The sequence below is a fragment of the Amia ocellicauda genome, chromosome 21 (genome assembly GCF_036373705.1).
Source record: "Amia ocellicauda isolate fAmiCal2 chromosome 21, fAmiCal2.hap1, whole genome shotgun sequence".
In the NCBI taxonomy this organism is placed as follows: Eukaryota; Metazoa; Chordata; class Actinopteri; order Amiiformes; family Amiidae; genus Amia; species Amia ocellicauda.
In genome coordinates, this window is record NC_089870.1 from 8,063,527 (window position 1) to 8,089,473 (window position 25,947).

At 37.8% G+C, this 25,947-nt stretch overlaps 1 long non-coding RNA gene across 2 annotated transcripts in view; it reads right to left on the bottom strand.

Annotated features, from left to right (window-relative positions):
• The window catches only part of LOC136717176 (uncharacterized), a 110,572-nt gene that overhangs the window by 19,989 nt on the left and 64,636 nt on the right, over positions 1–25,947 (bottom strand). The window contains exon 1 of one of the 2 annotated variants that reach the window (XR_010805194.1): positions 4,083–4,165. The exons of the other annotated variant lie outside the window; for it this stretch is intronic. This is a non-coding gene — a long non-coding RNA (uncharacterized LOC136717176). Of the gene's footprint in view, positions 1–4,082; positions 4,166–25,947 lie in introns of those variants that run through there. 2 annotated transcript variants of the gene reach the window in all.

The window sequence follows — 25,947 nt, forward strand, 5'->3', positions numbered from 1 at the left end:
CTTTTCAAATTAGGGGCCCTAAGCCTACAAATCAGACTTTTCAGAAGACCCTTTCTTTCTCTGTAGTTACCCTAACCCATCTGTTACATATTAAATATGCAAATCTCTGTTTATTCAGTTTGCTACCTTATTTGCCGAGTCGTACAGACTAGGAGGTCATCCAAAACTGCAAAGTACACACACACACATATAGTCAGTTGAAGGAGCCAGCTTAATAAAACAAGGTCACACTAGTTCTTCTGACCCAATTTTAACTGCTTTCAATGGACAGAAATTAGAATGATGGATGCATTATTTCATCTATACAAATAGCATCAAAATAAAGGAAGAAAAAGAGAGAAAGGCTATTGTAGTTTGGTATAACCCTAGGGACTATATAGAGAAGTCGTAAAGTCACAACCATCAAGATAGGTCGTGGAGGTCCTTTAACTGTAACTGGGTCTTATTCAGTCAAGCATGACAGCTAGTCTCACATATGGTTCAGATTTCATTGCTTCATGGGATGTTGGTGGTGCTCTCATAATATCGTAGTTCAGCTGAAACTGAATGCTTTAATCTCATGCTCAGCTTTGATTAATTGCATGTTAAACCTCGTATATAATTAAATCAGAGAAGTACACGTTTGCTAGGACATTCCAAATGAATGATCTAATTCATATTTGCAAAATGTTTTGTGGTTCTCAAATCTTTAAAGGTTATTTTGTTTTGCTATAGGAAGTCACCTATAAATATATACAGGAACTTAACAGGAACTTAAATCTGAATTAACGGCTTGATGTGACCTGGTAAAGGCTGATCTGGTCTGACCGTGTGATCTCATTTCATCACACTAACACAACGATAATGCTAAACAACAACAAACGCCAGAAACATTCCTGCTGTGTATTCTGGTATTTTCAACAATCAGATTTAATTTAAGATGTTTCCTAACTGCAGTATGACACCATACAAAGAACATATCTTGGCTAGCTCTCTACCAGACTTCTGGAAGTCATATTTAGTGACATAGACTTTGCAGAGAATGTTGGCTGTACCTCAACTTGAGAAAGAAATGTTTAAAGCAAATACCAGTTATGCCAGAGTGGTTTAAGTTTGAGATTAACTCTGGTCCTCCTCTTATACTTATTGTCTCCGGAATTCAACATGACTATGTTCCAACGTCAATGCTGAAGATTACTTTGAAGAGATGGTAAAGCAATGCCAGGATAGAGCAAAGCAAAGTTAAACAAAACAAACAATGCAAAGAAGCATGAAAAGAAGAAATAGAAAAAGAAATGAATGGATCCGAGAACACACAAGAATATGTGACATCACTGAAAGAGTGAAAATGTTAAAATGACAATGGGTCAGTCACATTGCAAGAAGAACAGATCAAAGGTGGACCAAGGACAATTGGTTCCAAAAGATGATAAAAGACCTAGACCACATTAAAGATTGGAAGATGAATAATTAATCTTTGCAGGACTGACGTAAAAAGGAAGCTACAGATTGAAACAAGTGGAAACATCTTGGGGAACTATTCATCCAGCAATCAATCAACATAGGCTGCTGATGGTGATAACGATGATTAAAGTGCATTTGCATTATTAAAGTGTGTGTAAGAAACCAAATGATTCTTCATGATAAAAAACACGTTTATTTTTCGAATCATGCACATGGCAACGATTTTACTGAATATAGGCTATTCAAACCCTTATAAACAATGGGAAAACATTTAAATAGGATGTGATATCGGGTTGTACAAAATGGTCAAATACATTTTCATATTGTTAATCAGCTGTTGTGTATTAAAGGGTGTCAGTCTGAGGACTTGTGAAGGTCAACAACATAAATAGTCTTTCCACCTCATCTATGATTTTATGAAAAATCACATTTTATATAGCTTCATTTTTCTTTGTTCTACAATTTGAAAGAGAGACGGAATGAACAGTCTGGTTCTGTACATAGATGCTGGTGGGTACTATTATATGGGGGGAATGAAAAATAACCTGAAGAAAAGGCATCAAGAAAGACAAAGAAACATAAACGGTAATGGGAGGCCCAGGTGAGATTACAGCAATGCTGAAATTCAGTGAGAGCTCACTTCCCAAGTATGTATTAATACAATACAGTTATGTATCATACTTAACAGACGGTTTGAAATCTTTCATAAGAACACTATGAAACTGTCTCTGTCACTGTGGTACTTCCAAATTGTTATTAATTCCTTATGCACCGTTGTAGTCTCGCCACCACCACAATTGTTTTATATCATTCTCATTGTAATGTTTCTAATTTATGTACGGTATGTTTGACTTGTCTGAGCTCAAGTTAAGAGCATCAATTCTGGTAAAACAATACAATTAAACATTTTACCCCAAAGCCTCCTCAGTAACCACAATTCCACTGTTTTTGTGCCACTTTCTCTTTAGTCCACTACACAGATCTCTTGCTACTATTTAATCTATTGTTGGGGTGTGTGGGGGGGTGATTCCTGCTGTAGGTCTTCTCTTAATAACAATCTTACTGCCTTACTGGCCTCAAGAATGTGGTGTCAACATGAGACCACAGCACGCACACTTTGAAATGGTAACTGCTGTCATAAATTTAAAACAAACACTCCAGCATGCTTTCAGAAACAAAGACCTGGTGCTATGTGCTATTAAATGTGAAACACATTTTCTTTTTAATGTAAATAGAAGTGAGTTAAAGACTTAAACGAAAACATGCATAAGTTCAATGTTGCGTTTTTTTACATAAAAATGTAATTGTAGTTTTATTTTACCAGCGTACACTGAAGAGTGTTGAGTCCTGCAATACCGCACAACACTGGTCCATTTTTGTGGTCTCAGATGCCAGACTAACCACAGGATTTGGTGAATTCGTGTTACAGCATGTGCTTTCCTTTGGAGGGTTTTAAAAAAACAAAAAAAAATAACACACACTTCTGGGTGCAGTGATTAAACTCCTTGTGATTCAAATAAGTCAACTTATTAAATTGCTTGTAATTCTAGAGCACGTTCATGTATTTGAGAAATGTAGCATAAATTGTCCGGTGCACAGGCAAATACTGTGCCAGACAGATTCAGTGCATCCACGCTTTTTTTATACACATGGCCCCTTGGGTGTAAAAACTCGTGAAGTACGTGACCCAATGTATTCAGCTGCCTTCCACAGGGTTCTAGTTTGGCATTCCAGGACGAGCAAAGAAGTCACACTGAGTTGATGAGGGTTTTTTATTTCAGCATTGAGCTGCTGAATGTATGGGAGGATATATGTGTGTTTAGAAGTGTGAGGAGCTGGGGTGAGTGTAGGTGTTTTTATTCTACAGCTGAGGACCAGAGGTCATCCTCAGTGTTGGAAAGTATGAAAAACAAGTGAGGTCTTTCATCCTTATCTGTGGACGCGGCATCCATAGGGCGCTGCTTTGAAGTGTGATTTCGTCAGCTAATCAGCTTCACATTCCACCGGCTCAATAATGTATTAAAGCAGGTATAGATTATGTTGTTATTTTGTTGTGACATTACAGAGAACCCATAATGTGCCACAGATGTGCTTTTATAAGACTGCGGTAGCCAGTGTTTTTCCTAGGCATTCCACATTATCTGCTTACATTCCTTACCATTAAGCACGTCGAAAAAGTAGACAGCCGTAAATAAAGCCCAACCCTTATCACAAATATTGATGAAAGGAACAAAAACAACAAAAAAAAGAAACCAGAATGTAAGTCACTCTCAAAAAACAGCCTCCTCATATAAGCGACTGCTTGTGGTTTGCCCCTTTCCGGTGCTATTTAAACATACCCACAGGTGGTGGCCTGTACAGTTCAAAATGGTGCTGTGTATCAAATTGTCAACTGTGTCGGAGCCCCAGCGAGGTTGGTTTAGGTCCAACAAGTAATTGACAAGACTGGACCTGTTTAAGGACATACTTCAAAACGCACTTGATTCAAGCTTCTTTACACTCTCTCCTATCTAGCCTGAGACCCAGAGAGATGTATCTCATTTGCCACTCAATCAAATACTGCTACTAAAGCAAATCCCAGCTCACTGTAGGAAAGCCCGAATGAAAACCAGAACTGAACTGAGTTTGACATCGCTTACCTCAGATCTTCTCCTTCTGTAGAAAGAATTAGGCTAAATGTGAAAAGAGGTGACAACAGAGCTCAGAGAGTTTCCCTGCATTCCCTGCTCAGAGGTCAGTGTGGGAGTGCACGGGATGACCTGGCAGTCATAGCAACTGGGGGGTCTACAGAATGTGATGGAAGATTGTAAAGAGAGATTGTTTTCATTCATTCTGTTTATTGTGAACATGGCTGTAAATCATTGAATGTATCATGTTCGGGCCCCATAATAATTACCAAAATACAATGCAATAGCACAAACGAAATTAAGCCAAACTAAGTTATAGGCAGTAAACAACCTGGTTAAAGCTAGGACTAAAGGGCAAATTAGTGTCCAGTGGTGTACATTAAGAGATAAAAACAAAATGTTTGAAATGATGGATAATTCATACTTACTAAAATATCTGGTAAAGGTAGTAATTACATTAATGAATGGATGGTTTGTTATCATGACTCTGACCAAACCATTGTTTATTTGACATTCAGTCACGTCTCAGACAGATGCATGCTTTTTGGTCAATACCTCTTCCCAGGAAAACAAAAATCAACAAAACAAAAAAGGATCACTTTTGCTCATTTCAATGAATGTTTTTATCAGCATTGCATCTGAAACCAAAAGGTTCTAGTTGTAGGTTGAGGCAGTTGGTTAGTGTCTGTGTTTTAGTCTGGCCAGAGGTCTCTGTACAATGCCCCTCTCTGTGCACTACTCCTCTAACAACTAACTGATACTCCCAGACATGCCTAAACTGCCCACAAGGTACATTCTTGGGCCACATACTGAATGGCTGTATATTTCTTTTTCGTGTTGCTGCAAATGTCTTAAGAAACCAAGTATACGTATTACTCCAATCCATGCATACCTTATGTCCCTTCCCTTGAAAAACACATCACCTTTGCTGAAGGGTTTCAGTGGGACTTAGCTGAACTTGAAACGTGAAGCACACTCCAGCCCTGGATCTTAATATTTGTTTCAATACCGTCTAATATTTTTAGCATACCTGCTGTTGTCATTTTTGGGGATTGTTTTATTATTGGTGTTAGTAAGCCCTGCAACCCTCGCCAGGATAAGCGGTTTCGAAAATGGATGGATGGATGGTGTTAGTAAGCTTTCTGTATGCATGCTCGGAGAGTAAAGTGATACTGCCCCGTTTAAGTCTCAAACTCTCAAAGCAATAAGTCATTTGATTATTATTTTTCAACTCTCAATAAATTGTAGAACATATAACTCTGCTTTCACTGTATCATTTTGAACTTTTGCTCCCCAGTTTTATCCTCCAAAAAAATAGCAAATCTAATAAGAGCTAATCTATTACAATAAAAATGTGAGTGCTGCCATTGTATAACATTGAAGACAAAATGTTTATGAATTTGTGACCTCATGCCCTTGAATTCATGACTGTATGGGGATTTGTCTTTAAACTACCACTGTCCCAAGTGGCCAAAATTGAAAGTAAGGCCTTTGTAGTAGCAGCATCATCTTTGACTTGGATAGCAGCTTTAGCACATTTTAGCATGGACACGAGAGAGTCTGTGGTATTTGTGACCATTAACATGTGGTCACCAGGAGTTGTTCATCAAGAGAAATGCTGTATTATTCTAGGACACCCAGCAGATGCTTGATCAATAAGCTAGGGCCAATTAAGAAGTTTAAGGTCACCGTTACATTCTGCCTACTTGTTTTGTGCTTTACAGGACACAGAAATGGTGGCCATAGACACATTCTGCAAACAGAAATGGAAGTGGTGACTGAACTTGACCTGCCACAAGATATTATCCAACCCAAAGTGGGTAGAGTGGACCGCAAGCCAAGACTATAACTTTTATCATCTCCTGCAGAGGATAAAAGTGTCCCACTTACTCATACAATGTATTGTAATTTAATACAATGGGTAGGATGGGCATGTTCATATCTGAGAGGGAACTGGGCACAACACAAAGGTGGCTTGTTAAACATTTAAGAGTCATTTGGTTTGTATTAAACCAAAATAAAATATAAACGGTTATTATTCCATGATACCTATTGTAATTACAGTTTTTATTAATGACAGCATGTTGACAGCTTTAGCAGTCATTTTCTTCTTCATGGAAGCTCAGAGGAATGTTCTCCCATCCCTTCATTCCTATGTATTAGTGTTGAAATGTACCACAGGCTATTTGGCTGAAACCAATGCCTAGGTTCTGCTCTAGCTGTCAGGGCGGTTTGGAGTCCTGCAGCCTGGCTGGATTACCTTCTTCAGAACAGTAAATGGCAAAATACCTGAGCAGTTGGAGATCATTATTTGCTGTCAACAGCAGGTGTCATTTTAAACTGTGCCAGATGGGGTAAGAAGCACAATACTGAGGCCGAGTTCATGCTACAAAGGCCTATTGGATTTGTAAGCAGTGATAAGGAAAACAGGAGCCTGCTTTTGTACAGAAATTATGGTTTCCACAGCAGTATATCCAAAACAACTCATACATCAATATGGTGTCATTGTAAATAAAATATAATTCAATTTGATAGTATAACTTTTTCAGGCTCATATTAATTAGCCTCATTAATATATAGATAAAATCCTGCCTAAAATATTACACTGTCTTTTTATGTCCCAATGTAATACAATTATAATTAATCATAATAACAAAATATACTACAATTTGACACAAACAGAATAAAAAGCAGAGTTTTGAAACATATTACTTTATTTTGGGTAAGTATATGTATGTTTGTATGCAGCTGGAAAAAGCAAACATGGCCTTTGGGAACTCACACTAAGGTGCAGTATTTGATAGGATGTTGCTTGACACTGAATACTTTATATGGGAATGACATATTCACCAAACCAAGTAATTTTTCACCTCATTCTGCTGTCTATGAAAGCAAGTAATTTTCACTTACATTGGGACATGCAACTCATACTTAAACATTAAACAAATACAGTGAGGGAAACAAGTATTTGATCCCCTACTGATTTCATACGTTTGCCCGCTGACAAAGAAATGATCAGTCTATAATTTGAATGGTAGGTGTATTTTAACAGTGAGAGACAGAATAACAACAAAAAAATCCAGAAAAATGCATTTCAAAAAAGTTATAAATTGATTTGCATGTTAATGAGGGAAATAAGTATTTGATCCCCTATCAATCAACAAGATTTCTGGCTCCCAGGTGTCTTTTATACAGGTAACGAACTGAGATTAGGAGCACTCTCTTAAAGGGACTGCTCCTAATCTCAGCTCGTTACCTGTATAAAAGACACCTGTCCACAGAAGCAATCAATCAATCAGATTCCAAACTCTCCACCATGGCCAAGACCAAAGAGCTGTCCAAGGATGTCAGGGACAAGACTGTAGACCTACACAAGGCTGGAATGGGCTACAAGACCATCACCAAGCAGCTTGGTGAGAAGGTGACAACAGTTGGTGCGATTATTTGCAAATGGAAGAAACACAAAATAACTGTCAGTCTCCCTCGGTCTGGGGCTCCATGCAAGATCTCACCTCGTGGAGTTTCAATGATCATGAGAACGGTGAGGAATCAGCCCAGAACTACACGGGAGGATCTTGTTAATGATCTCAAGGCAGCTGGGACCATAGTCACCAAGAAAACAATTGGTAACACACTACGCCGTGAAGGACTGAAATCCTGCAGCACCCGCAAGGTCCCCCTGCTCAAGAAAGCACATGTACAGGCCTGTCTGAAGTTGCCAATGAACATCTGAATGATTCAGAGGAGAACTGGGTGAAAGTGTTGTGGTCAGATGAGACCAAAATCGAGCTCTTTGGCATCAACTCAACTCGCCGTGTTTGGAGGAGGAGGAATGACCCCAAGAACACCATCCCCACCGTCAAACATGGAGGTGTAAACATTATGCTTTGGGGGTGTTTTTCTGCTAAGGGGACAGGACAACTGCACCGCATCAAAGGGACAATGGACGGGGCCATATACCGCCAAATCTTGGGTGAGAACCTCCTTCCCTCAGCCAGGGCATTGAAAATGGGTCGTGGATGGGTATTCCAGCATGACAATGACCCAAAACACACAGCCAAGGCAACAAAGGAGTGGCTCAAGAAGAAGCACATTAAGGTCCTGGAGTGGCCTAGCCAGTCTCCAGACCTTAATCCCATAGAAAATCTGTGGAGGGAGCTGAAGGTTCGAGTTGCCAAACGTCAGCCTCGAAACCTTAATGACTTGGAGAGGATCTGCAAAGAGGAGTGGGACAAAATCCCTCCTGAGATGTGTGCAAACCTGGTGGCCAACTACAAGAAACGTCTGACCTCTGTGATTGCCAACAAGGGTTTTGCCCTTAAGTCGAAGGGGTCAAATACTTATTTCCCTCATTAACATGCAAATCAATTTATAACTTTTTTGAAATGCGTTTTTCTGGATTTTTTTGTTGTTATTCTGTATCTCACTGTTAAAATACACCTACCATTAAAATTATAGACTGATCATTTCTTTGTCAGTGGGAAAACGTACAAAATCAGCAGGGGATCAAATAATTTTTTCCCTCACTGTAACCTCAAAAGACAGATGCAGTTTAAAGTAAATGCTATTTTATTTTTTGGCACATTATTGTGAGTTTTCCAGTTTCTACTAATGCAAGATATTTGATCATGTAAGAAACCAAATGCTGCTTTCAATTGACTCTTTCAAATACTTCTTGAGTCCTCAGACTGACTTCAGCACTTGGACTAGACTCACCCCAGTTGGTCAATCTCCTCAGAAGTCTCAAAAAATATTTTGGTTGGTTTGTTTTTCTTTTTCAATGTTGCAATGGATTAAAACATATATATTCTGGCATACCTCAGTACAGGAATTAAAAAAAAATGTATTTCAAAGAAAGCCTTCTTGCTTCTGACACTTCTGTGGACTTGTTCCTTAAAAGTAAAAGACTCATCTTCTGGATAGTTTGCTACCGGCATTTCATTTAATGAAGGGAATCGTCCCCCCATTAAGCTCAAGGTCGGCTAAAACATAAGCTTTCATCAGGTGAGCTGCCCGTGCCAGGTTGCAAACCCTTTGAAGGTAGAGGCCTCGTTTATTAGGCTGATTGAAGTGGGTAATATAAACAAGCCGTAGAGGAACTGCTCCGGCACTGAGACAGACCTGTAGTTGTTTGAAGGTAGCAGGGGCTTGTGCCAAGGACCAGAGGTCAGACTCAATTACTGTGAGCCAGAGTGCTGGAGCACTTTAGGAGGCTTCAGTGAGCACAGAGGCGCTAAGTTTGGGGTACATCTGGCCCACATCACCGCACAATTTCCCTTTTATTGGATACTGCCAATCGTAAAGCTCATTGAGGGCACACTTGCCAAAATGGCTTCCCTGAATCTGTGCTTTTTTTGTTTTGTTTTTTTGATTAATGGAATACCTTAACCAATGTCAAAGATAAGATAGACGAAGTCTTTCATCCCCAATTCCTTGTCCAGGTAGTTAGATACTAATATCTACAATCAGGTCTATTAACCTGATCTAGCAGTTTCTTGAAGGTTCTGGAAAATCTCAGTTTGTCACATTCTCCCACAATTCTTTGCATCTGTAATTCCTGAATTTACAGACCTCCTTTACAACACCTTTTTAAACATGTTTGTATGTTAAATAATTTGTCAGATAACAAACAAATATCTTAATTAACAGTTATCAATATTTTAATGTTGTCTGAAGCATGCATATCATTATGAGAGGCCTTTAACACAGATATGCTTGCTTTAGAATATGCAGTAGTTTTCTGCATCTTGCATTTGTTAATGGATTTACATGATGTGGATTATTAGTATTTAATAACCTTAGCTTAACATAACATAAATTAAATAACAAATTTAATAAATTAAAACTTTTATTGAAGATATTCATGTTTTTTTTATATGTCTAGGACCAGACTTGGACACCTCCGCGTTAAATTATGTGATGCATTTATAAGGAGACTATTATAATACAAGATCAACTAATTGTCTCTAAAAAGCCTGTACTTCAGAACATTAATTTTGCTGTTATTCCGTAGCCGCTATGCACAGTTTAGGTTGAAAATCATTTAATTATTACAGAAACACGAGTGCTTGAACATTGTCATCAGAAAACTGTTTACAGCTCTCCAATTAGATACCTAAAACCTATTAACTTTTATAGGGTGTATTTCAGATTAACCTGCACACCAACTAAGAAAACCAGAAATGAGGTGTTGACCTTCAACTGGCAAATATCCAAATCTTTCTGCCATACTTCCCTCATTCATCTTTCCTTAAAAACCATGGCATTTCATTTTTTGCAAACATCCTTTCTGGATCCTTTCCACTAATGAAAACTATAATATAGCGACTGTACACAGTAATCGCTGTAAATTATGTTTTCCTCAGAAGCGAACTGAAATTGCGTATCAGTGCTATATGTTTTTGTGGTAATGAAGTTCTATCATGAAACTAAACAGAGCTCAGAAACTACAAAATCTCATTACCAGAGAAATACTTGCCTGTAGCTACTAGTTAGAACATGTTGGGCTGCAATTTAGGGTTTCTTTCACTGAGAAAACCACAGTGTACTCTCTGGTTCCTAAAAGGAAATATGAATACAGAACATTTTCATTTTATCTAACGTCTTGCTTAATAGATTATCCTATTATACCGTACTTTTTCTGCATGATTTCATTTATATTATGTATGCACGTCTATGAAACCTATTACTATTGCGAACTTAAAACAGCATTGGTAATGACATCTCAGTTTGGATTTCTAAGTTCTGTGCAACAGAGGTTAAACAAAATTGCAACCAGGTGCATAAGCCCTTTGCTGAATCAGGATGCACACATTATACATACTATTATGACTTAAAATAGCATTACAGAGTGGGGTTGATGGATGTAGTGTACATGCACAATAAAAATGTCAGAGCCATAAACACCATGGGCTAATGACGGATAAACAGCCCCATAGCCAGCACTGTCAATTCAAAAAACCCATTAACACCCCATCAAGCGGTAGGAAAAGAAGTTAGAAAATAAATAATCACTGTATTCCACAAAAACTTACAACCTTCATTAAACAAATAGAGAAACTGGTCACACTTTACAACAATTGGCACCAATCCTTAATAAATCGATGTATGAATACCACAGGAATAACACATGACCATCGTATGCACTTCATCTGAGTTCTTCTGTTGATCACAAGGTATACAAGACATAATAAGGTGAGGGTCAGGGTTAAGGATTGGGTTACAGTCTATGTTTGGGGTCAGGGCTTGAACATTTGATCAACATCAGAACTCAGTAAAAGTGTGTGAGGTAAATTACTTGTGTTAAAAAACAACAACTAGCAAATGAAAGATACAGGAGAGGATTAACCTTTATGAAGAGTATACCTAAAAGCAAGAATATAAGAATATTGTTTGTCACCTGGACAAATTCTGAAAAGAAAATGCTACGACAGCTATAAAACTCCATCCCTGGATAAAAACCAACCCTGTCAGCATTTAAGTTTTCATTCAATATTGTGATTGGAGCCATAGCTTGGCTCCAAAAAGCCACCTCATCAGGACCAACAATATCACTGGCACGGCAGTTGTCTGGCACCACATCTCGATACTTTCACATAATGTATGATGCCGCTGAATGGAAAAAGGCAAATTTGGTTGCCTATATACTGACTGTGCTCAAAACACACACTTCTTCACCACTGATGTAATAGACCATTTGGTACCCCAAAGAAAAAAGAACGATTGTGGTGCTTATGATAAGTAAAAAGAATTGTTGCACTGTTTTAAAGGGTTCATGTCATATGTACATGGGAAAAGAAAGGATAACACCTCAGCCTTCGATCTTTCAACAGAGAACAGAAAAGTGGAGTTAAAATGTGTGCCTGACTCCAGACTCTGACTATAACTTTTGTATTTAGTTTTTTCTGCTAGGAGATAATCAAGTTAATGTATCAATAGATATTAATAATGAAAAAAGCAATTCATGTATGCTATTGTTTTATGCATACATTACCCTTCATCATCATTATCATCATCATCATCATCATGATAGATCATGTCCCACGTTTCCAGTTTCTTGTTCACTTTCAACCAATTAAAATGAGCAATTCATCTTTAAGCTCTTTCCAACCAATTCTAACCAGCTGGAGACACACTACCCTGAAAATATCTCTAGTTTTTGATTTCTCTTCCTCCTTGTTAATGGTGATTCATCTAAAGTCCAATGAGACACAATGGAAATATTTGTCCAGATCAGGTTTCATGAATACATGTCTACATTACAGTAACCTGTAAGTAAGTAAAAATGTGAAATGTGAGACATTTAAATCTAAAACCACCCACTTCCGCTTGCCTAGCAAATAGTAAACCATGTTTAAACCATAGTCTGGTATAACAGTCTGCTCATCTTGGAGAATGACAGGGTGATCTTCAAAGCTTTTTGTTCCAGAGAAGAATGTATCTCCCCACAGTCAGATTAGAGTGTAAGAGCAGAATATATATTAAAATATAAAAAATCATGTATTCACTTTGGGAATTTCAGGCTTTATTTGGAGAGTAAGACCGAGGAGCAAATCGCATAATCGTTCAGATAATGAGACGGGAGTAAACACTGATGGGTTGAACTTCTGACTCTTGTTTTACACTCCCCTTATCATTGAGAGTAGTCTGAGACCAGAACCTGATGTAGCTTTCATCAAGTCAAGCTTTACCCCAACACTGAGGGTCCCATTATGTCAAACAGTGATGAGGCTAATTAATACACATTAGACTGTCATCTTAAATCCATTGACGGCAACACGTGTCAACACAGATATTATCGGCTTGCTCAAGGATATCATGATGAACACCAGGTTTGACACTTGAACACTATGCTTCCCACACGCCTTGAAGCACTGACCACTGTGGTGGAAGGAATTCTTAAAAAGCCAATAATTTTAGTCAGAAATATTTAGCTAAAAGGCCCCGTGAGGCTTCAATATGGACAGTATTGTGTTTTGTTTAGATATTTTCTACTGGTTACATTGTGAGTCATAAAAACCTGAGATAATTTCCTTCCCTTCCCAATACGTTTTACACTTAAAAGTACAAACCAAAACCCCAGAAAACACCTTTGTTCACTTGCTAAGGTAATGGAAATATATATATTATATATATATATATATATATATATATATATATATATATATATATATCCCTGTAGGGTATACTAGAAAAAGAGGTATAAATAAACTTTTTAAACAGATTTAAAGCATGCATTGATATATTTATCACATGTCAGGTCCAAAACACAGTATATGTTAATCAAAAATATTGTATTATAAGTTTCTCTTTCTAACTCTTTCCTGTCATACATAAAATACTATTGAAGTGAACATGGAGAAGGACAATTAGCACTCTATGGCATTGAACTGGCTAATAACAAATGGTACAATGTCAGTGTCAGCTTTATAGCATGGGCTGATTCACTGTGTTTAATGTCAGGCTGTTCTGAGGAGGAAAGCATCGTTCTAATTTTAGAGGCTTCAGACAGGCACTCTCTAATTACACTAATTTGTTTCTGGATCCAGCAAAAGCAGAATTATACAACTTATGTGTGTACACTCCACCTCAGGCCTCTGCAAAGGATACCTGCCCTCTACTCCACTTCTTGGAGGTGTTTTTCCCCCCCACCTTCATTCCAGTGGCTGGGGGATTTTGATAGGTATGTTTGTACAACTGGCTAGTCTGAAAGCTTAACATGAGAATACAGAGCCGTTCTCTACCCCTGATTAAGAAAAAAAAAGGGCCACACAGAGGATAAACTGGCCTCCATTCCAACACACTTCATACATTTTGCAGACAGATATGACAAAGATCCCTTTATGCGGATCAGCCGAGTAGAGGGAATAGGAGCCGTTACTGGTTGACGTGCTAAGAAATTGCTGTAGCAGCTAAAGAGGCAAAGCTGTCTCCAAATGAAGAAAGCATTTTGGATGAACCAAAGAGATGTGAAAATTAAAACCCATGTTGTTTATAAAAAGTCCATACCGGAGGCCTCATTATTACAGTTCTAGCCTTATTAGTCATTAGGAATTCAATAGGGACACAGAGAATTTCATGTACATTAGACCTTTAAAGGAGGAATTAATAGTTTAACAAACACAAACAGTGTTTTTCTTTCTTGTCGTTTCATTTATTATACTAAACAACTGCAGATTGCATAATACGGAGATCAATGTCATGCATTTCGATCCCAGAATGCACAGCAACACAGAAGTCAGACATGCCTACACTACTTAATTGACCTGATCAGTAGCATCTCTGAAGGATGAGATCACTGTGTACAACAGTTGTGCACACTGTTTATATCTCTAGGGCCCTGCAGTTTTATGATTTATTTTGATTTTGAATCCATGTAAAAACTTTACCAGGCATTCAGAAGTATTAATTACATATATCAACTAGACAACACTACAGCTGTCACAAAGCTTTACATTTAATTGACATTCACAAGACATATTGGGAATAATTTATTAGATTGTTTATTGAAAACCATAATAATGTTTTTTGCATAAGGGGGGAACCGATTTAAATTGCATAACCATTTCATATTAGGTAGAATATGAAAACTTTACCAGCTATTAAAATGTAACCGCATAGAATAAAACAAATTACTACGTCGCAAAGGGACCATGTGGGCACTGGCAGTAGCTATGTGCTTTCAAATGGCTTACAATTTGCATTCCCAGACAAAACACTTAATAGGTTTGTTGCTGACAGCATTCTTGCGAGAATTCTAATCCACAGGGGCCAATACGTTTCGAGTTGCAAATCCACAGTCACCCCAGGAGCTGGGGAGAAATGTTATGATTGCCCTTTGGTTATATAAGCTAAATATGAGTGTGCATTGCAGTTGCTCATTAGCCTCCCCAAGAACTGAACAGTCAGGAAATGGAAGACCTTCCCTTCCAAAACCAATCCATGAGGTTTTTATTTCTTGCTTTTCCTACTTACGGAAACTGATACCCCTGTCAAAAATGTCAAGTGGGAGCACTCTGAGGTTCTGTAGAAACTGAGAGATAGATGGTTAGAGGATAGATATTACATGAGAATATACAGAACACATTATATTCCCATCTTGATTTGGTATTGTTTTGTTTGTTACAATTTGTTTTATTTGTTACTATGACAAACTCATCTCATTATAATGTATATGATACACTTGAAAAGTGGTGGGAATATAGAATAAGAAAGAAAAAAAAAAGTTCTATTTGTACATATATTCATTACATATCAATTAATAATATTGCCTTTTCTCTTCTAAATACGTCTAGGTATATTAATCAGTGATGAGAGAACGCAATATGGGGATAATAATTTCCCATAAGCAGAGCCACATATTTGAGATGTCTCAACAGTTTATTATTTTACCACGCATTCTGCTTTCTCTCACTGCTGCTACCCATTGTGGAAGTTGACATTACCCAGCCTGTTCACAATGATTTTGTTCAGCTCAGCTTCTGTTGAGTCACTTGAGTCTACTGAGTCTGTCTTCTCCTTGAGTCAGCACAGAATCATCTTTGCAGCGAGGACACGAGTCTCGGGTGCAATTATTTATTAACATAACTCACTGGTACCACACTGTGTAAATAGACATCTTTTAAAATAATAACCACTGAGACCACAATCAATTAAAACTGTCTTCTATAACTAGTGATTTAAATCATAAGCTAAAAGAGAGTTTTCAGTAGCATTGTGCCTTACTTTCCTTCACTGTGCTTCTCCCTGTCCCTGTAGCTTTAAAGTCTCATCTTTAATCTGCTTGCGTAGAAGAGAATATAATTGTAAAAGTCATCTGAACCATAACCTCAGACTTTTTATTTTGGGAGAGGATATCGTAACAGAAACAGTGCAATTATTAGCAGATAGGAATTGGCCTTATATATATACAAAACACTGGTATAATAAATAAATGGTGTGAGCACAGCACACATGGTTTCTCCATGTGAGTGAGAGTATTCATTGTGGTTGAAGGTAAAAACAGTAGGGATATTGCTTTCCCTTTGGCAAAAAACAAACTTCAATCAAAATCAACCGTTTGGCATCTTACATTAATTTGACTTCTCCAGTAAGTGTTTCCAGGAGTTTTATCATGCCGATCAGTAGTCTGCAGTTATTCTGAAGGGACTGAAGGCATTCTGAAATTAATAAAAGGAAAAGATCAAGTGGGAGCTCATCAATTATTTGGAAACACATGGAAAATGTAATAAAAATCTTCAAGGGAATCAGAGATGGTTTTTTCTGCTACTTTCCACTAGTACATATGTATAGTTCAACATCGTTTTAACATTCCTTGTGGACAATCTTCAGTGGAATCTTATAATGGATCATTGAGCCTATATTTACTGAACTGTTTCTTTATAAAATTAGCAATTACAAAGCATTATTTTATTTACACATTAACATATCTTGACATCATTACATGGAATACACTTTTAGTCACAGTGGCTGCACAGTAGCATACATACAAAAAAAAAATGATGTAACAAATGTCTCAAGGGATTTGAAATTAAATAATCCTATGAATTTGTATTTAAATGAAAATAAATTATGCAGCAGACAATTCTTGTATTTATATATTTCTAACAACATGCATTGGGCTACCACACAGAGGCCTGTGACAGACCCACCCAACCCAATGTTTGTTCAATATTGCACAAGAGCAACCCGTCAATCTCTCTAGGCGTCTCAGAGCGGATCAGAACACCTGCAAGCGCAACTGCAGATGTGTCGATAACACTGAAATAACAGAAAACAACAAGGTTCTCCTGTGATGCTGCATAATATTGGCACCAAAGCTATAGACAGTGACCCTCATGCAAAAGTCTTATCGCTTCCACTGACATTCCTAAGGCTTTTATTCATCTGCTCCCTGGATGGAGCCTACATCACGACGAGGGACTCGGCAATACCTCTGGAATGTCCTGTGGGTCGGCCTGCTGCTCCTTATCTGATGGAGACAGGATTTAGATAGAAATGTTGCTAGCTCCCCAAAACAGAATGCCAACACAGATTAAGCATCAGGAGGCTTGTAACTCCTCCTGATGACTATCAAGGGAGAAGCTGGCTTTGAGTTACTCACTCTTTAGAAGGTAACCCTTTATTTAGCTCAGATTTTTCGTGACATTTTGAGTCCTGCTAGAAACGGTCCTATGTGGAGAAAAGTCAGTCCAGAATCACGTAACTGCACATCATGAGTCATAGTCACAGTCGATACAATGGGCTAAAACCAATGCAAAACATGACGCTTCATCCCTGGTGTGTGCCAAGGGGTAGGGTAGGCATCAGTGCCAATATTGGAGAAGTAATACAATAAATAAGTGGTGTTGTGCAACATCCAGTATATATTTTTTCTCTAGGTTCTCTTAAACGCAGAAGGACCGTATATACAGTGTGCACAGAGATATGGATAAAGCACATTGTAAATTGCTGTTTTTCAAGTGATCTGATACAGAACTCAGGTAGGGAACAGCTGAAGACAGCACACTGCAAACTTTGGACGTGTCCTTGTTTATACAGAGTTTTATTTTTGATTACTGGTGGTGGTGTTTGAAATATATCTGTGTGTAATGTGTTCCACAGGCTCCCCCTGAGACTCCCTGTAAATTAAACACATAAAACAAACCCTTAAGGACCCCTGCATTGAATTTAACTGAAAATGTTTCTTGGATCCTGACTTGAAGCAATTTGGCTGAACTTTGAGCAAATTCAAAGAACTACCTATACGTGACTTCTCTGTCTGAGCACTACAATGCCTTTTGGTTCACTTCTGTTCAGTCAAGCTGTTGCACGAAACCGAGGCGTCACAATGGTGGAAACGTACAGCTATGTGTATTGGCTCTGAAAGTTTTTCTCAGTATTGTGTGAAAACAATTCAAATAATCACCGCCATTATTAGAAACAAATTAAATTAATCTTTGTTACCAACTGAAATAAATAAATTATAAATAAGCAAATGCTGCAGAGCAAGTCACGATTTATTTAGTTATTTTAATGCTGGGAATATGCCCATATTAGTGCAGTCCACCAATATTCGAGTTTCTGTCTGCTTGCCAGTTCTGTAAGATAGCCCTCGGACATTTTTGATGTTACAAACATGTTTACAAAGGAAAACCGTATTAGTTCTGCAGTTTTAAACTAACATTTAATTTATTACATTTTTCATGGGATGAGTAAGGGAAATAAATGGAAAATTCTGACTTTTTTAAATTCTTTAATTGTTTATTACTGGTTTTAGAAAGAGACAGAGAAAGAAAGATTAAATATATGAAGTCAACTTTTAAAGGAGAGAATATTTTCCACCCTGAAGCCCACTGACACTGTTTAAGTTGCACACCTTTTAAAGTAATTTAAGAGGTTGATTCGTGAAATCCTCAAAAACATTCTCCAAAAGACCCTCCATATTCTTGGCATTCTTCAGATAAACCTAAAAGCTAATGAATTCCATATGTGTCAAACAGATTGTCTAATACAACTTGAGCAAAAAATAAAACACAAATATATACAACTAAATATTCAATGTAAAACAAGGTTTAATTACCTCTCAGGTTCCAGGCTTGAAACATTTCAAATAATTCTCCCGAGGAACTGTGGTTTACAATATATGTGTGGCGATGAGAAGTATATGGATTTCTATTTCATTGTTACTTGTAACAAGACCTCCCACCACCACCACCACCAAAAATGAAGCAAACAAAACACATAAAAACCAGTGTAATTCAGTTTAGTTTGATATGGAAATATAAAATAAGAGTTTCACCTTTGAACTAGGAGGCTAAGTATTGCCCTTGACGTCATCAGCTGGTTTCACAAAACTCAATTAGTACTGGACTTGGACTACCTCAAACAACATTGGAAAGTCTAACCTTGGTATGTAGAACAAGCTATAAAGGTCACAACTGCTCCCAATCACCACACTTCAGACATAGGCTACACAATTGTGTTAAGTACCTGTTTCTAAAAGATGCTACTTTACAGACAGCTTTGAAGATAAAAGCTGAATGTTTTTGTGAAAGCTGAAAACACTTTTGATAGTTTGCCATCCATTTAGAGCTCAAGGAGATCTGTTTTGTGTATCTTGTTAATGCCCAAAAAGCTGCCCATTGAAAACCCTGCAGTTCAGTAACAGACAGTGTGTCTATGAACTGAGTAATTGGGCTCAAGTTCAAAACTATTGTTAAGCTTAAAAAAAAAAAAAAAAAAAAAAAGACATAATTCAGGTATTCTAAAACATACTAGTACTTTATGGTTTACAAGGGTGCACCAAGAGAAACAGTAACATGTTTTCTCAATAAAGATGTAATGTAAATCACAGTTGTGCTATATTTACATTTTAGTTATGTATACTGTACACGCAGTACTGTAACTTCAATTAATGCTACAGTTATTTAGCACAGTGATGCACATATTTCGATCAGTCTGGTTCAAAATATGTTGTCCAGGAAAAACTGTAGTGTCACAAACCATCAATAGCAGTTTCTCAACCTGCATAATCACTGTATGAGCAAGTTACAGAGACTCTGCTGACATCATATTTGGCATTCATTTAGCAGTTCTGAAGTCCCAAATAAATAGATTCATTGTATACTCACAGTATGCAATTAATCACAGAAGTCAGTTGTTCCTGCTGTGCCAAGTATATTTGCCTTTCTTGCCTTTTAAAGTATTGATGGAGGGTTTTGATTTATTAATAATTAATATCAATGATGATGGTCTCATCAATCCACAAACAGAAAGAAGTCATGGTCTTTCAGAAGGTATGTCTGTAACCCTTAGGTATTTAGAGTGAGTGCAAAGTGATATTCAAAACATTTAGAGACTTTTATAGGAAGAAAAAACAACAGGGACTGGGGCTGTTTAGCCAATTCAGTCTCCAGTGATTCAACAAGGGATTTCTAGGCCATAGTGCATCCTGGTTTATGTCTATTCTCTCTGAATCATCTCCCCTACATATTCACAGTGGTCAAGTGGTGAAGTTTGCATTGTCTGAGGTGTTCAATGATACCATTTCAGAAAGTGGTGTGTTTTTTAAGCTGCAAAAATGCAAATAATAATAAAAAAAAAACAGATGGCAGCTTCGTTGAGCAGAAAACACTCTCCAAGTTCAGAAAAGAGCAGGTGAAGTGTGCCCTGCAGATGATTTTCATTTAATCGAGGCAAATCAAAAATGCATTTTAATAACGGCGTTGGGGTGGTAACTCCACAGCCATCATTTTGACCTGTCTTACAAAAGCTGTATTCTATAGCGCTGAAAAAAACAAATGTACAGAGGTATGAGAGACGAGACATGCCCATAAACATTTCCATAGCACTTCAATAAAACTGCTGGAGTGGGGTTTCTTCCGACATGAAAAGCATGTCAAAGAAACTTATGCCCACAGCATGGATGGTGGTTTATTTTTTCTCTGCATAGCCCAGTGGATAAACATTCCAGCTACAGTCTTCTGCACCACAAGGGGATGTGAACTGCATGCTAGCAGTGGCGGGATGGAGGCCACTGCCAAAAACGACTGGACCTGTGTAAACAGACAGCATGGCAGAACACAGGAAAAAGCAGGAGCTAGTTTATGAAAGGCAGTTCATAAATTTGTAAATCTAGAAGTTACTTTATTTTCAAAATGCTTTTTAATAATAAATCTGACAAGGAAGTACACTGACAGAAAAAAAAAAAAATTGTGCATACAAACACTTCTTTATAAACCTCTCTAAAAGATGTGCAGCTGTAAGGAGAAAAGAAACAGAAAACTGGAGTATAAATACTCTTTAGAATAAAACCTGCAATCATATTGGTTTACTGCATTATATGATAAATTATTAATTGCCCGTGATCTCCTACAGTCTGAATACAGAAACTTTTCCCCCCGTTTATATGGAGATGTTTTGGAAATCACTAAAAATACAATTAAAATGGTATTATTGTAATGGTATTATAGTATTATTGATAGACAGACAGATATATACACATCTCATTATAATAACCTATATACAGACGTGCTCAAATTTCAAAAACAAATGAAAATGGCATGGACAAAAATTATGGCACCCTCAACCTAATATTTTGTTGCACAACCTTTGCACAATCACTGCAATCAAATGTCTTCTGTATCTCTCAGTGAGACTTCTGCACCTGTTAACAGGTAGTTTGGCCCACTCTTCCTGAGCAAACTGCTCCAGCTGTCTCAGGTTTGATGGGTGCCTTCTCCAGACTGCAAGTCTCAGTTCATTCCATAGATGTTTGAAAGGATTCAGATCAGGACTCATAGAAGGCCACTTATTTCTTGGATGCTTTTAGCTGTGTGTTTTGGGTCATTATCCTGTTGGAGGACCCATGACTTGCGACTGAGACAGAGCTTTCTGACACTGGGCAGTACGTTTCGCTCCAGAATGCCTTGATAGTCTTGAGATTTCATTGTGGCCTGCACAGATTCAAGGCACCCTGTGCCAGGCGCAGCAAAGCATCCCAAAAATATAACTGAGCCTCCTCCATGTTTCACTGTAGGTATGGTGTTCTTTTCTTTGAAAGCTTCATTATTCGACTGCAAACAGAGCTGTGACTTGCCAAAAAACTCCAGTTTTGACTCATCTGTCCAAAGGACATTCCCCCAGAAGGATTGTGGCTTGTCAATATTCATTTTAGCAAATTCCAGTCTGGCTTTTTTATGTTATTCTTTCAAAAGTGGAGTCCTCCTAGGTCTTCTTCCATGGAAGCCACTTTCACTTACAAAGTGACGGATGGTGTAATCAGAAAGTGACGTAACTTCACCTTGGAGTTCAGCTTGTATCTCTTTGGCAGTTATCCTTGGTTCGTTTTCTGCCATTCGCCATTCGCATCCTTCTGTTCAATTTGGGGTCGGTTTTCTTCTTGCGGCCGTGCCCAGGGAGGTTGGCTACAGTTCCATGGACCTTGCACTTCTTAATATTTGCAACTGTTGTCACAGGAACATCAAGCTGCTTGGAGATGGTCTTGTAGCCTTTACCTTTACCATGCTTGTCTGTTATTTTCTTTCTGATCTCCTCAGACAACTCTCTCCTTTGCTTTCTCTGGTCCATGTTCAGTGTGGTTCACACAATGATACCAAACAGCACAGTGACTACTTTCCTCCATTTAAATAGGCTGAATGACTGATTACAGATTACAGATTACAGATTGGAGACATGTGTGATACTAATTAAAGAAACAAATTAGTTTGGAATATCACTATAATCCAATTATTTATTATCTTTTCTAAGGGGTACCAACAAATGTGTCCAGGCCATTTTAGAATATCTTTGTAGAATGAGCAATAATTCATCTATTTTCACAGCTTCTTTGCTTTATTCTATGACATTTTTCATGAGGAATGAAGCATTATTTCAATTAGCTGTAAGGGTAAAAACAAATCTGTTCTCATTCATGCACACAACAAAAGATTATATATCTACAGCACAATATTTAAATAATTGAATAACGTTAACAACTGAAGTGAAGGCTCTTTAATAATAAGTATCACCACTAGGAGGCTCCACTATGCAGTTACTGAGCTACGGCACCTTTTAACACTCATTCAATTATATGGAGCACTTCAGCATTCCAGTGGTTATTGTAAAATGGAAGATTTTCTAAAAATAAACAAAAACAACAGATTTACATTAAATCACAAACTGAATTACCCTCATATCACTGCTAAAAGCGCTACCTGTATTGTTTCCAGATGAGAAATGCATTGGCAGAGACTTTCTGGGATTATAAAAACTAAAATAAACAATAAAATGCTTGGCACTCATTTAGCCTAATTTGACTATTTTATTCTTTATCCTATAAGCACTGAGTCACTGTAGACAATATTTCCAACATTGTGTTGAAACATGACCTGCAAGTTTCCAGTTTTGATCGTTAAAATGTAGAAATGTAGATTTTATCAGATAACTTTATATATCCACCAAGGAAACATGTTGTTGTTGGAGTAGACAAGATAGGAAAACAGTGAAAAATAACAAGGAGTGTATAGTTTTCTGTGAGTTTGACTCTTCGGTTCATGGAGAAGGACTTCATATTAAATAGCATACACTGTCATACGTGCATATCTATGTCTAAAGTGTTAATCACAGCTCGGGGGTTATGTATTCATTTTTATCTTTCATCATTTACCCTGGACTTTAGGAAAAAATGCTTTGGTCAGTAGGATTTAGCATTTGACAGTTGTACATACAGTACAAATAGATAATCTACAAAATCTCATTTCAGACATTAAGACTTCAAAAAATACATAATCGTGTGAATGCCAACAACAATAAGGCAGAAGGAGACTGAACAGCTGAGTTATGTACAACAAAAAAAAAGGAAAAATATGACTTGGCATTATAGAGTCTGACTTCTGGTACTGATTTGAGACTTCCCAGTTTGTAGATTTCTCAAGGCAACAGACAGTTAAAGCACCCTAACCAATAAAAGAGTGGATTAAATACTTTCTCTAATAGACAGCCATTTCGCCTTCCTGCCAGGTTTATCAAGCACAGATGAAAGCAACAAAGGGCGAACTGTATTGGAAGCAACCTTTTCGTTTTTCGGGGGGGATAAAAATCTGTTTATACTTTACTCTGGATATATAATAAATGGGCTGCAGTGAGTTACAAGAAAGTAATTCCACTGAGGGGTTCTGTGACAAAAGCCATGTGAGCCTCACTTCAGAGTTTTAGAAAACATAGCAGGGCCTTGAGATTGAATTATTCCAGTTCGAGGGGAATACTGCAGGCTGTATTACTGCTTTACTGGAGTTGATTTCTGGTTAAGGAAGGTTTATCTGTGTCTTAAGACATCCAAAGCTGCAGGCCTCAGCTATCTACTCTCTCCCTTGTGGTCCTAAGCTCGGAGTACTGGCTCAGTTTTGTAGTTTCAGTCTCATAACTACTTTGATCTTCTCAAGATCAAAACTGGACCTGAAGGCTGAACTCCTTTTTTGGAGCATGTATGTCAGTGTGCAGGTATTATTATGAATTATTTACTTTCTTTACCCATCACCTCATACCATCTGGATGTGCGTATGTTTTTTGTCTTAATTTCCTTCCTAAAATCATCTACCATGAGTTTCCTATACAACCCAGCCCTCACCTGCTGGCATTACAACTCCAGCCTGTGTTATATGAGGCTACTGTCCCTAACAGCAGTGGCACTAGGCAACAGAAGAAACCACTGCAATACATGAACACTTTGATAAAAGGACCCAAAATTCTCTGGACCCACAGGCATCGTGCTGAACTGGCAAGTTACTTTGACCTTTAGCATTGGTTTTAGCATGCTTTCTGTCCATGAAGCTTGTGAGAAGTTGTAAAATGTAATATGGATTTAAAAGGTACTTGAATTATCAATATAATGTACATTCATAAATTCAATAACAGGCCAAGGGGTTAGTACAATACATGCAAGTCCAGTATACACTTGTTCATCAAGTGTCTATTTAAGAAGTCTATCCGTGTCCCAGAAAAGTAATAAGTCTATAATCCATGGAACAAAATCAATCCAGAGCAACAGAACAGTACTAACAAGAATAGTTATCAACAACTGCACAAATGGAGTCACATTCAAATAAATGTTACATTCTTTACTAGACCAACACTCCAATGCAGCATTGAATTAATTTAGAAAAAGTGCGAATCACATAGTTTCCAAAAGAAGACTATGAAAATGAATATATTCCCCAGATCCCTTATCCAAATATAGAACATCAACAAACTGATCAAAATAAGATATATAAACGAAAAGGCTATAATTCCATTAGCACTTAACAGAAGTGTACACTTCTGTGTTAATGTTTATGTCATGACATTATATGGACACCATAAGCAATCAGAACTGTAATGTTACACATATCTATTTTTACAATCACTATAGACATCTAAATAAAGACAACCCAGGTTAATTACAAAGATAAACCACATAAACCATACTAAAACAAATGCAGAGAGTTAAAGCCATCCTGGTGCTATAACGATCTTCACCGCTTCCCTTCACGCAACAGTAGTGTCTCAATGTGTGCTGAAAAAGCCGTCACAATAGCAGAAGTGTCGTGTCAAATCAGTTTAGATTCTGTTCCGGCTTCTAGATGATCTCCAGCTCCAAACTGTGACAGCAAGCATCACGACCACAACCAGGTCATCTCCTCCCTCTCGGCAACATAGACAACCACCACCCCCCCATCACTCTACCACATGTAGGCTTCTATAGACTTCCTGAAACCGAATTCGGGTATTTGTCTTGGAGGCACACAACCAGATTTTAAATGCATATGTGAGCATGTGATCAGCCAATATTGCAGTTGATTCGTCACACAGCAACACAGTAAGTAATACAGTGGCTAAAACAATCCTGTTGAGTCCTGTTCAGAGAATGTTTCATCTATATCATCCTCTGAAAACAAAGCACTCAATGTCTCATTCTGCATCGCTTCCCATTCTAACCAAGTGGTTTAGAACAGTTTCAAATTATGTATGTGCACATTTCTGACATCTAGCCCTGCCTCCTCCTGTACCACTTGATAGTTTACTGCGCCAAGTTTTTTCACCACTCTATATGGCCCTTTCCACTGTGGTGCTAGCTTTGAAGTAAAGTTGAGGGTAGCTTTGGAAAGGGGATGGATACGAACCCACACTCTGTGCTTCAAGGCATATTGGACATCACGTCTGTGTTTGTCATAGTTACATTTCTGTCTGACCCTAGCCTTTTCCAGGTTACTCTGCGACCTGTTGGTGCATTTGAGCTAAATGATGTATTGTGGGATATGCAGAATCATCAGGATTAACAGGACAACCATGCAAAGCCAGTTCCATGGGACCTCTAAGTCTCCGGCCTAAATGCATTTCTGCAGGTGAATAACCTTCCTGT